At 46.1% G+C, this 11,237-nt stretch overlaps 1 long non-coding RNA gene across 2 annotated transcripts in view; it reads left to right on the top strand.

Moving 5' to 3' along the window:
• Positions 1 to 78: 78 nt before the first annotated feature.
• Positions 79 to 11,237, top strand: part of LOC112821644 (uncharacterized) — a 39,565-nt gene continuing 28,406 nt past the window's right edge. For both annotated transcript variants that reach the window (XR_012379843.1, XR_003207509.2), the window contains exon 1: positions 79 to 209. This is a non-coding gene — a long non-coding RNA (uncharacterized lncRNA). The remainder of the gene's footprint in view (positions 210 to 11,237) is intronic.

Here is an 11,237-nt window from a genome sequence, read left to right as displayed (position 1 = left end):
CTGCCCAGCCCCGCGGTCTCCGCGGAGGAAGCGGGCGCCGGGTGGGGGCGCCCCTGCTTTCCGCCGGGTTCGGGCTCAGCCCCCCTCACGTGCCGGGGCTCCCCGAGAGCGTGCGCGGTCCCCTGTCCCCAAACTTTGCGCCTGGACCCCGCGGAGGCCCCGGAAGACAGACTGTGATGGGAGGAAGGCGGGTTTGGAAATCCGAGCACGTGAGTACGGAGGTGCTGGCCCTGGACGGAAGCCTCGGTTTCTCATCTGAGAAATGGGAATGCCTACACAGCCATCCCAGGGTTGCACAGCCGCCACCATAGGCCCCCGATGGCTGTCAGTCCCCATCCGCGGACGAGGACAGCGGTCAGGCCGGAGTCCCCAGGTTTAGCGAGTACCGCTCGCCTGGCTCGGCCTCAGGCTGGGTGAGGGCGGCGAGCGGGGAGGGGACCGGGCACACTACGGGCCCTGGCCCTCGCCTACATTTGCCCGCGGCAGACAGAGCACCGACGAAGCGCCCGGCACTGTCTGAGCTCCTGACGTGTCTTAGGGACATACTCAAGTCACACGATACTTTCGTGAGAGTTTTACCGACGAAGAACCGGGCACTCGGAGTCCCAGCCCTCGGGAATCTCGGGGTTCCGGGGTGGGGTGGGCGGACAAACCTGTGCCCAGGCTTCCAGCCCGGTTACCCTGGGGGCGGCGGGGGTGGGGTGGGGTGGGGGGCGACTGTGAAATCGGAGAACCGGGTGGGGACGAGGAGGAGGGCAAGACAACCCGACCCCTGTTTTCTTCTCTTCCTTCCGGACTCAGAATTTTTAGGAAAAATGTGCGTGTGTTGGAGGCTGGGGTGGGGAGAAGGAAAACAGCTCAGGCTCTGACGCGGGAATCCAGACTGTACAGAGTTTAAGAAATTCATCTCCTCCAGCTCCTGCCCTCCCAGCCCCCCTTGCCCCTTCCCTGCAGCCTGGGGTGGGCTGGTTTTCTCAGCACCTTCCCACATACAGACCCGCCCCCCTCAACCCTGCACAAATCAGAACCCAGTCAGAGAGGCGAGAAGATTGCCACCCACCTCTGCTGGGAGGACCCACCTGTTTCCTCTCCATCCCCATCTCTAACCCTCCTTTCGCCAGCCCTTCGTTTTCTTTTTAGTTATTACTTAGAACTTTTTTGCTGAGCATTTCTTTCTGGAATATTGCTTGGCACCCAAAGAACTCAAACCATATTCTTTGTCTCTGTAAGTAATCCAGAGGAGAGGTAAACAGCGACTGGTGAAGCAACAAGGATCCCTGATAGGTTAGGTTTGTTTTGGGTGTTTGTTACCTGGATGGATGGGTAGGTGGGCGGATAAAGGCATGAATGAATTCACAGAACACATGTTCTGTTACATAGTACAAAGGAAAGGACAGTTACCCTGTATTTTATTTTATTTTACAGGGGGAGTGGGAGAGGGGGAAGCAGGCTTCCCACTGAGCAGGGAGCCCCATGCGGGGGCTCGATCCCAGGACTCTGGGATCATGACCTGAGCCAAAGGCAGACGCTTAACGACTGAGCCACCCAGGTGCCCCTACCCTGTATTTTAATGTATGCAGTCAAATAACCTGAATCATTGAGACCACAAGTAGAATGTTCGGGGTCTGAATTATCCAAAAGAACCCTAAACACAGGCTAAATAATCTGCTGTCTGGTCACTGTCAACTATACCCTCTAGCTTGTACCATTTAGATAAAAAAATCACATTTGTGCAATTGGCAGTCCTCCTGGTTTGAGTGTTGGGCACCTTTTGACTCCAGTATTCAGAAAAATGACAGTTCCCATTTTATCCCAGTGTTTTGGCATTGTCTAGTCACAGCCGGCTGGAATCCTCCTACATGTGGAGCTGTGGGCTTTTTCCATTTTCTAGACCTTACCTCCTTGCAGTAGCCACCTCTGCTCTCTGCACACAGGAGCTCATTAGCACTGCGGAATCAGAGGCAAACAGCATCTGCCCTAGGATCAGAGCTCCTTAGAACCTGGTGCCTTGCTCTGGCCTCCCTTGGATGGCCAGTGACTCCCTCTCCAAGTCGCTGCGTTCAATAGATGCTTTGAGGCTTTGGTGAACCTGAATGGTGATAACTGTCAGATCCCTACAATCTCTCCATAGACAGAACCAGTTGCTTTGGCCAATCCCTTTCCCTGAGCTTCTGGGTCTGTCTTTGCCTCCCTGACTCTCCCACTTTCCCACACTTTCATGTAATTCAGCAAGTATTTAAGAACTGATAGCTTTAGATGAATAAGAGGGCTGGGTGATGAATGGTATTGGTTACTTGGAAATCTGTGCTTTGGGCCTGCTATCTCTTGAATTATTTAGAAATCTGTTTTGAAATTTCTAGACCTATGGTTGGTTTATTTTTGTTGTTGGTTTTTTGTTGTTGTTGTTTGGCTATCACTCTGTTTTTCATTTCTAATTTTATTGCACTATTGTGAGTGAAGATGGTCTGAGTATTATTTTTGGTGGAGGGATATGTTAATATTTCCTTTGCAGCTTAGCCTGTGGTCGACTTTGTGAATGTGTATTCTCTTAGAATGCAGTTCTAAATGTTTCTGTTAGATCAACCTGCAGTGTCACCCAAATCATCATCATCATCATCATCATCATCATTATTACTATTATTTGAGAGAGAGAGCAACTGAGCCGGGTGGCGGGTACAGAGGGAGAAGGAGAGAGAATCTTAAGCAGTCTCCATGCCCAGCATGAAGCCCAAGGAAGGGCTCAATCTCATGACCCTAAGATCAGGATCTGAGCCAAAATCAAGAGTCAGTCGCTTAACCAACTGAGCCACCCAGGTGCCCCATCATTATCCTTACTTTTAAAAACAACTTGATAGGGGTGCTTGGGTGGCTCAGTCATTAAGCATCTGCCTTCGGCTCAGGTCATGATCCCAGGGTCCTGGGATGGAGTCCCACATTGGCAGGAAGCCTGCTTCTCCCTCTCCCACTCCCCCTGCTTGTGTTCCCTCTCTTGTTGTCTCTCTCTCTGTCAAATAAATAAATAAATAAAATCTTAAAAAAAAAAGACTTAATATTTTGGTTTCTGAGAGAAATATGTTAGAGTCTCCACTGTAGTTTTTGGTCAGTTTCTCCTTATTCTTTGAGTAGATTTTACTTTACATATTTTGAATCTGCATTGTTAGAGTAAAAAGCCTCATGACTATTTTACCTTCTTCTTGTAGTGATTCTTAATCAATATGAGCTATTTCTTCTTAGTTTCTTTTCACCTTGACTTCAGCTTTGTCTGACAGTAATATTGCTATACCTTTGTGTGTTTGGGTATTTCCCAGGTATTGTAAGTTTTTTTTTTTGGTAAATATTTTATTTATTTATTTGATAGAGAGAGACAGCGAGAGAGGGAACACAAGCAGGGGGAGTGGGAGAGGTAGAAGCAGGCTTCCTGCAGAGCAGGGAGCCCTATGCAGGGCTCAACTCCAGGACCCTGGGACCAGGACCCGAGCCAAAGGCAGACGCCTAACAACTGAGCCACCCAGGTGCCCCCCCCCCCCCCAGGTATTGTAAATTCATCAAAAAGATGCCACGGGGCTCATGGCTGGCTCAGTCAGTAGAGCATGTGACTCTTGATTTCAGGGTTGTGAGTCTGTGCCCCATGTTGGGTGTAGAGATTACTTAGTGCCTGGGTGGCTCAGTCGTTTAAGTTTAAAAATTTCCAGTCTGAGAGCCTCTGTTAGGAAAAGGAGATCAAGTCTTTCATGTTTGTATAATTATTGCTAGGTTTGTACATACTCCTGACATCTTATTTTCTGTCTTCCAATTGCCATGCTGTATTAGTTTCCACTTGCTGCTAAAACAAATTACTACAAACCTGGTGGGGCTTACAATGACACACATTTATTATCTTACAGTTCGGTACATCCAAAGTCTGAATGGGTCTTGTGGGCTAAAATCAAACTATTGTCAGGCCTGTATCTTTTTCTGGGGGCTTGAGGAAAGAACCTGTTTTCCTTGCCTTTCCCAGCTTCTAGAAGCCACCTGCATTCCTTGGCTCAAGGCCCTTCCTCCATTGCTAAAGGGCATCACTCCATCCTCTGTTCTCCTTGTCACACCTCTCTCCTGCCTCCCTCTTTCCCTTATAAGAACCTTGGTGATTACATTGGACCCTCTCAGATAACGCAGGATAATCCCTCCATCTCTAACCCCTTGGTAAAATCACACCTCCACAAGTCCTTTTCATCATGTAGAATGATAGTTACATATTCTGGGGATTAGGACGTGGGGGTCTTTGGAAGGGAGAATGGATGGGAGAGTGGGGCATTATTCTGTCTACACACATCCCTCCTCGTTTTTTCTTTTTTCCCCTCTCTCTTTCTTTCCTAGTTTATCAGGATGCTCCTGGCTGCAAGGAACAGAAACACCAATTAGACAGTGGCTTAACCAATAGGAAGTTAAAGGTTCGTGTAACTGGATACCTGGTGGGAGAATGAGCCTGTGACCAGCGGTGTCATTATGGACGCTGATTCTTTCCATCCTTCAGATGTGCTATCTTCAGCATCAGTTTTATCCCAAGGCTGCTTCTTTGAGGGATCAAGGGATGTAAAGTATCCATAGCTTTTCCTTTAGACTAGGGGTTCCTGACCTTGGCACCACTGACATTTTGGGCTGACTGATTTTTGTGGGGGGCTGTCCTTTGTGTTGTAGGATGTTTAGCACATCCATGGTTTCTCTCCCCTAGATGCCGGAGCTCTTCTCCAGTTGGGACAATCAAAAATGTCTCCAGACATTGCCCAGTGTCTCTGGGGGTCAAAATTACCCCCAGGTGAGAACCGGCAATCTAAGGTTCACATGACCACACCTGAACCAGTTATTGGGGCGAGGGAGTGGGCTACTCTGATTAAGTCAAATTAAGATTTGTACTTGAAGCTGGAGGTGGAGTCGGTTTCCCCCAAAGTCTGTGGCCAGATCCTTACACAAAACTCTGGCTCATGACTGGGATGTAGGAAATGATGCTTGGGAGGTAGCTAGTCATGTCCACTACACCTGGCTTTTGATTACATTTTCTTTGCTCCATTTCTCCTTCTATATTCTATTCCCATGTATCTAGGGGTTATTCTTTAAATACATGCATTTATTTAAATTTGTAGATTTCTAATAATGTGTATTGTTAAACAGCATCTGTATCCACCCCTAGACCCTAAGGCAAGAACAAAGGAATCTGGGCAAGCTTTAACTTTCTTCTGGAATCCCCTATGGCAACTTCCATGTTGATTTTGTTTAGATTATTATTTAAAAATCTTATACAGGCAATACTTAGATGTCTTCGTATATTTCCCTAATGTATTAACTTGCAATTACTTCTTATATTCCATATATTTTAGGGGAATTATTCTTTGTGTGTTCGTGTGTGTGTGTGTGTGTGTGTGTGTCTTTCTTCAGATCTGGGAAATTCTTGGTTTTTATAAAAAAATTGTTTCTCAGGGCGCCTGGATGGCTCAGTCATTAAGCATCTCTCTTCGGCTCAGGTCCTGGGATCCGGGGATCGAGCCCGCATCGGGCTCCCTGCTCAGCGGGAAGCCTGCTTCTCCCTCTCCCACTCCCCCTGCTTGTGTTCCTGCTGTCACTATATCTCTCTCTGTCAAATAAATAAATAAAATCTTAAAAAAATAAAATAAAATAACTTAAAAAATTGTTTCTCATCTATTCTATTATCAACTTCTAAGTTTTTTTTTGATGAATGCTAGAATTTTTAGATCTTATCTGCATGTCATTGAACTTTCCTTTCTTTTCCCCATCTCCCTTTGTCCTGCATTTTGGGAATATTCTTCTGCCTAATCTTCCAGCTTACTGTTTTTCTATTTAGTTAAAGTATTCTACAGTTCAGCCCATCTACTGGGTTTTAAATTTCAATGGTTTCGTATTTTTATTTACAAAGACTTTAATTGGTATCTTCCTACAACTGGCTGTCTTCATTTCAGGGATGTGATACTCACCCTTATTTCTTTGAGGAAACTGTTGTAAAGTGTGAACTCTGTATCAGTGAAGGTAATATTAGCTGCTGTAACAGGAAAAGCCCACCCCAAACTCGGTGGTTTAACACAATGACCATTCACTCCTCATTCCTATGAGGCACAGCAAGGGAGGTGGCTCTGTCCTGCAGATTTGGGGATCTGATTTGACAGAAGTTGACACAGGACCTTGTCTCCTTCATCAGGTAGCTGCTTCTCCATTTACAGGTTAGAAAATTGAAACTAAAGCTGAGAGTATTAATTAGCGCCCCCCAAGGTGCACAGCTGGTAAGTAGAAGCACCGGGATATGGAATATAAGGCTTTTCCCCCACTGCATACAGTATTTCTTTCTTTCTTTTTATTTATCTGAGAGAGCATGAGCTGGGGGGAGGGAGAGGCAGAGGGAGAAGCAGACTCCCCGCTGAGCAGGGAGCTGGATGCTGGACTCGATCCCAGAACCCTGAGATCATGACCTGAGCCGAAAGCGGACGCTTAATCAACTGAGCCACCCAGGCGCCCTTACAGTGTTTCCTCTTAAAAGAGTTCTGCTTTGGGGCGCCTGGGTGGCTCAGTCGTTAAGCGTCTGCCTTCGGCTCAGGTCATGCATGATCCCAGGGTCCTGGGATCAAGCCCTGCATCAGGCTCTCTGCTCCATGGGAAGCCTGCTTCTCCCTCTCCCATGCCCCTTGCTTGTGTTCCCTCTCTTGCTGTGTGTCTCTCTCTAATACATAAATAAAATCTTTAAAAAAGAAAAGTTCTGCCTTCAATCCACTCCATTGGGGCTGGGGTATGGTGATGTTGGGGGGATTTGGTTCTAAATCTAGTAAGGCAAAAGTTGCATATGGTTAAAATCAAATTAGAATATTTTTTATATCCCTTATAAAGCACAGTATGTGGTAATTCTTAGACATGAAAGCTTGGAGAGCTGAGCTAGAACCACCAAAGGGAGTCACAAAAGAAAAACCAATATGGCAGATGCTTGGACCTTCGGTCTCTTCTGCTCTTAAGATAACCCTTGTCTTGGGTGCCTGGGTGGCTCAGTCGTTAAGCGTCTGCCTTCGGCTCAGGTCATGATCCCAGGGTCTTGGGATCGAGTCCCACGTCGGGCTCCCCGCTCAGCAGGAAGCCTGCTTCTCCCTCTCCCACGCTCCCTGCTTGTATTCCCTCTCTCGCTGTCTCTCTCTCTCTCTGTTAAAAAATAAAAAAATCTTTACAAAAAAAAAAAAAGATAATCCTTGTCTTTCTGGGTGAACAGAGGATGGGTGGGTTGTTCTCAAAACGTTGCTGTTTGCCTGCAGGGTTATTCCATTCTGTGTGATATGAAGCCCTTTGTGCCAGTTATTAAGTTATTGTCTCTCAGCTCCAAACCCATGGTTTATATTCTGCATTATGATGCAGGGGCTGGGATGCTGCAAACTCCATTGATGCTTCCCAACTGGTTCTATTAGGCCCTGCCAGATGGAGGTAAGGGAGGGGGTCTGCAAGGATGGGGGTGGGGGTAACGGGGTTGGGGGGGCTGGCTCCTCCCTGATTGTTTTCTGTCCATGCCCTGCCTGCCTGGGGTTCCTGAGCTCCACACCCTGGGTCCTTCCCTTAGCTTCCCTGTCCTGTCCTCTGCTACTTGCAGTTTCCCTGTTCTTGCGGAATCAGCTTTAAAGTGACCGCATCAGAGATACCAACAGGAGAAGCTGGTGTACCCCCTCGGGAGGTCAGAGTTTCAATTCTGCTCAAGTCCTCCCCCACCTTCCAAGTTATAGTAATTGTTCCTTCTTTGGTTGCCCTCAGCCCTAGGGGTGGTAGCTGCTTCTTCCAGCTCCTGTGGTGTCTGATACTGCAGAACTCTCTTTTTTTGGCTTTTCAGTTACCTAGTTAGCAACCTTAAACCTAGCTAATAGGGGCGCCTGGGTGGCTCAGGTGGTTAAGCATCTGCTCTCAGCTTGGGTCATGATCTCAGGGTCCTGGGATCCCTGCTCAGTGGGGAGTCTGCTTCTCCCTCTCCCTCTGCCCCTCCCCCATTCGTGCGCACGCACTCTCTCTCTCTTAAGTAAATAAATAAAATTAAAAAAATACAACCTTGTCAATAGTTCTCTGTAGTAGATACTTTGTTAAGTAACTGGCTTGGTTTCTGTCTCCTGACTGGCATATTTTTATATGCTTAATTTTATATATCAAAAAAGATTTGTTGGGGGGGCGCCTGGGTGGCTCAGTTGTTAAGCGTCTGCCTTTGGCTCAGGTCATGATCTCTGCTCTGCGGGAAGCCTGCTTCTCCCTCTCCCACTCCCCCTGCTTGTGTTCCCTCTCTCGCTGTCTCTCTGTCAAAAAATAAATACAATCTTAAAAAAATAAATAAATAAAAGATCTGTTGGGGCGCCTGGATGGCTCAGTTGGTTAGGTGTTCAACTCTTGATTTCAGCCCAGGCCATGATCTCAGGGTCATGAGATCGAGCCCCTCCCTCCCCTCTTGGGCTCTGCATGGCGTGGAGCCTGCTTAAGATTCTCTTTCTCCCTCTGCCCCTCCCCGCCTTCTCCCTCTCTCTCTTAAAAAATTTTTTTTGTTTATAGTTGTGATTTGCAACTCAGGGAGGTTTAGGTCCTAAGATCAGGGCATCACATAATAAAAGTGGTTGGCCCTCCAATATATTGCCTCTCTAATGTGATCACAGTTGGCTGTTGGCCTTGGGATGGAGCAGTCTGTGACCTCAGCTGAGACCCTACTAGACAGGGCAGGGCAGGTTAGGAGAACGCCCTTCATCTGCACTGTGGTTACTGTTTGTTTCCCAGGGCTCTGTAAATAGAACAGGAAGTTTATGTCTCCCTGTCACCTCACAGGTGGAAGGTTCTTGGGGAGACATTCATAGGCTAGCTCTGCTTTTAGTTTAGCTCATATGTCTGCTCCATTTCCATTTTCTCTGGCTCCAGGGCCAATGGGCTCTCCCCTATTCTTTCCTCCCTCCTCCCTCCCATGGAGATATTCTACAGCTTCTCTTTGCCAGGAGCCACTGAATGCTCCCTCCCTTCAAATCACTGGTAGACACTCCCCACCACCCCACCCCTCCACCCCCCCAACATCCTGTGGCATTCCCTTATTTTTTCCTGGCATGGATCCTACATGCTTTGGATGAGAGTGGGGCTCTTATGAATCCAGGGCACTGTGGACAGTGGCCAACCTAGGTATTTCTTGTAGTCCATGTGTCCTGGAGGAATTCATACCTGCTACCTGCAGATGAAGAAACTGAGAAATATCAGTCACTCCTACAACTTGATAGAAAAGACCCAAACCACCCCCTCCAAAAAAGCCAACAAAATAATGGGTGAAAGATGTGAACAAACATTTCACAAAGATATACAAATAGCCAATAGGTACATCAAAAATGCTCAACACCAAAAAAAAAAAAAAAATGCTCAACACCATTAGTCATCAAGGATATACAAATTAAATCTACAAGGAGATGCTATTACATACCTAGTAGAATGAATACAGTTAAAAACTGACAATATCAAGCATTGACAATTGAAATGCTCAACATCGCTGGTGAGAGTGTAAAATGGCACAACTACTTTGGAAATAAGGGTCTGGCAGTCTCTTATAAAATATAGAACTTCATCAAAGTTAAAAACTTTTGCACATCAAAGGTCACTATCAAGAGAGTGAAAAGGCAACCCACAAAATGGGAGAAAATATTTGCAAATCATGTATCTAGTAAGGGATTAATATCCAGAATATATAAAGAACTCCTAAAGCTCAACAGCAAAACACAAAAAATCAAATTAAGAAAGGGGCAGATGGAGATGGGTGGTGGTGATGGTTGCATAACAATGTAAAAGTGCTTAATGCCACTGAATTGTGCATTTAAAAATGGCTAAAATGGCAAATTTTATGTTTATAAGTTTTACATTAAAAATGCTTTTACGGGCCGCCTGGATGGCTCAGTTGGTTAAGTATCTGCCTTCAGCTCAGGTCATGATCCCAGGGCCCTGGGATAGGGCTCCCTGCTCAGCAGGGAGTCTGCTTCTCCCTCTCCCTCTGCTGCTCCCCCTGCTTGTGCTCACTCTCTCTCTGTGAATGAATAAATGAAATAGGAATAATATTTCATTCATGAAAATGAATAAATAAAATCTTTTTAAAAAAGTTAAAAAAATGCTTTTACAAAAACTATACATAATCCTACCTTATGATCCAGCAATTTCACTCCTGTACTTAACCAAAAAGGAATGAAAATGAGAAGCCGTGCACAAGAATGCTCTTGGCAGCTTTATGAAAGTTCCAAGCAGGGGCACCTGGGTGGTTCAGTCGGTTAAGCATCTGCCTTCGGCCTGGGTCATGTCAAGCCCCACATGGAGCCCCACATGGGGCTCCCCGCTCCGTGGGAAGCCTGCTTTTCTCTCTCCCACTCCCCAGCTTGTGTTCCCTCTCTTGCTGTGTCTCTCTGTCTGTCAGATGAATAAATAAAATCTTAAAAAAAAAAAAGCTCCAAGCAGAAAATCATCCAAGATGTCTATTAATAGGAGAATAGCTAAACCATGTGTTGTTAATCTTACAAATAAAAACTGCCAGTTTATTTTATCAGCAAAAGGTGGGTTTATTTGGGAATAAAAGAGAATAGCAATCTGGGACAAACAAGCTGGGACAAAACTGTAGGCAAGTCTGGGGAACAATGGAGGGGTACACTCTTTTAAGGAGAAAAGGAGTAAGTTGGGTAGGCTGTTATAAACTAAAAGTCCAATGGAATAAACTGGGAGTTCCAAATGTGGTGGCTTCTTATTGGCTAAGCTGTCGCTCGGGGGATGAGGAAAGCGTGTCTCTGGCAAGAGTAATATCTGATTAAAAAAAAAAAGGTACATCTGAGTCTGTCTAAAAGAGCGCTTAAAAAAAAAAGATTTTATTTATTTACCTGACAGAGAGAAAGCACAAGCAGGGGGAGCGGCAGGCAGAGGGAAGGGCAGACTCCCCACTGAGCAAGGAGCCAGATGCAGGACCTGGGATCATGACCTGAGCTAAAGGCAGACACTTAACCAACTGAGCCACACAGGGATCCCTAAGGGAGCTTTTTAAATAAGTTTATAATAAAAAGTCTAAGTAATATGAAAGCACAGCATCATAGTTAAAATGGCAGCACTTTTTTCTCTCTTACTGGTACATAAAATAATGGTATATTTCCCAGTTTAGGGCATCTTAGAGTTGGTGAAATATGGTATATGTGTTCCCGTGTATGAGTGTCTCTAAAGGACAGGTTCCTAGAGGCAGAACTGCTGGG

Source organism: Callorhinus ursinus, unplaced genomic scaffold (assembly GCF_003265705.2).
Source record: "Callorhinus ursinus isolate GAN/ISIS: 27379988/994484 unplaced genomic scaffold, GSC_fseal_2.0 scaffold10, whole genome shotgun sequence".
In the NCBI taxonomy this organism is placed as follows: domain Eukaryota; kingdom Metazoa; phylum Chordata; class Mammalia; order Carnivora; family Otariidae; genus Callorhinus; species Callorhinus ursinus.
This window is presented reverse-complemented; position numbering and strand designations above follow the sequence as displayed.